The sequence below is a fragment of the Arachis ipaensis genome, chromosome B01 (assembly GCF_000816755.2).
Source record: "Arachis ipaensis cultivar K30076 chromosome B01, Araip1.1, whole genome shotgun sequence".
NCBI lineage: Eukaryota > Viridiplantae > Streptophyta > Magnoliopsida > Fabales > Fabaceae > Arachis > Arachis ipaensis.
In genome coordinates, this window is record NC_029785.2 from 439,176 (window position 1) to 441,538 (window position 2,363).

The following is a 2,363-nucleotide window of genomic DNA, read 5'->3' on the forward strand; positions in this document are numbered from 1 at the left end:
AATAAACGATAAAAATATAAAATTAAATTATTATATTAATTTTTAAATTAAATTAATTATTCATTCACATAATTATTTTAAATACAATCATTTAATTTTAATTCAATTTATTTTAAATCAAATCATATCAATTTAAAAAATATTTTATTCAAAAGACGCTTTAAAGTTTAAACTCCCATATTCAATAAGACCCAACGGTATGTTATTAATTTTTCATCTAATCATTCATATAACCAATATAACATATATATTTATAGATTCGCCGCTAATCTTTTAACTTGATGATATCATTATCGCTTTTTAGATATTATATTAGTCTAATTTAAACTTCAAAGGTTCTGGAAGCCACCAAAATCTTCAATTAGGAAAAATAGAAAGAAAATAAAAACTCCCATTCATTTTTTTTATAACAATTAATTAAATAAAAGAGTACATACATATGTTTTTAATGGTGGTCAAACAATTAATAGAGTAGAGACATATGCTTTTAATGGAGGTCAAACATTTCCTTTAATTATTTTGCATATGCAAGGAAGCCTCCTTTATTATGAACAAAACGATAAGTACCGATCACAAGCTAATAAGATAAAAAAGAATATTAAAAATAAGAAAAAAAATTAGATAATATTTTTATATTTTATTTGATAATAAATAAAATAAAAAATAAATTATATAAAATTTTAATTTTTTATATAATTTTTTAAAAAAAAATATATTAATAAAAAATATAATTATAAAATATTAATAAAAATAATAAAAAATAAAAAAATAAGTTGTGTCTTTTATTTTGTTAGCATTTCTGTATTTTTTAAATAAAATACATTAATTCAGTGCTTTTAATACAATATTTGTATTTATATATCTTATTTGTTAAACATAAAAATATGATTTTGTGTCTTTATTTAAGTATCTCATATGTATAAACAAACCCAACTAAAAATTACGTGTATGAATTTATATATTTATTTAAGTATCTCATATGCGAATTTATATTTTTTTAAACATAATTCTATTTACTAGTTTCCATATATTTCATACAACAAAAAATATTTTTTTTTTCTAACTTATATTACAAGTGTTACCTTTCTCAATAATTAAACCTTTAGAATGTTTATCAACGAAGATTTGAAAATATTCGTCATTCTTTAACTAGCTTTTGGAGTAGTGAGTTAGATCCATTCACTTTCACATTAAAAACATTAATATAAAAATTTTATATACTTATGATATATATAATTTAAAAATTAATATTTAATTTTAATAAATTCCGGTATTATTATTACATTGTTATATATCTAAATTTCTCTAATAATATATCTAAATAAAAATTTAAATTAGCTAGGAGATCTAGTAGTATTTAAGCTCGCTTACTAATTCATAGATTTCTCTATTTAATATTGATAAATTTGTTGTACTAATATGATAGGCTGCGTTTGTTTCTAAGAACAGGATAAGACAAGACACTGAGAACAGGACATGATAATTTTTGTGTTCTTATATTCTATTTGGTGATAAACTAGAACAAATTATGAAAATTTAATTTATTTTCATTTTTTTTCATTCAAAAAATTTGAGATGAAAAATACAACAATAAAAAATATAATTATGAAAAATTAACAAGAATAATGAAAGAAAAAATAAAAAATAAGTTGTGTCCGTTGTTAGTTAGTGTCTCCGTGTCCTTCCTGTCAGGATGGACACAAAATACACTAATTCAGTATCTCTGGACATATTGTCTCTGTTCATATTTCATATGCCAAATACAATTTTGTATCTCAGTGTCCTGTCTCTGTAAACAAATGCGGCCTATGAGATTATTAGATTATAAAATGATTGTAATTGTAATTTGTAAAAATGTAACATATAATATGTGGGAGCTTAGCATAGCATAGAACCTAAGCCACCAAAATACTAGGCTTTGGACTTGGTCTAAAACAAAATATTGAAATCAAATAAAGTGTATTCAATATTATTTCTATTTGCATGTATTGTAAATGGTAAAGAATTTTCACATAAGAGGAGAAGCTGACACACTTCCATGCACATCCTTAGAATTCATTAGTCAAACAAACTAAACTACCAGATATTCAGTTATGAATTGAATTGAGACTTGGTCTAGCATTGTTGGCCATGCATCCTTAGAATTCCAAAGGCATCTTTTTGAGTTGTTGTGCTGCTTGTTTATTATAAAGTTTGGATCATATATATTTTTAATAATATAATTTTGAGAATAGTAGTGTACTTAAAATATTATTTTAATCTCTTTTTATAACATTAAGAATATCTAATATTTTTTTTTTGTAAATGATTTGTTTGATTTAGAATATACAATCTTAAAGAATATATGTTTATATATGACAAAA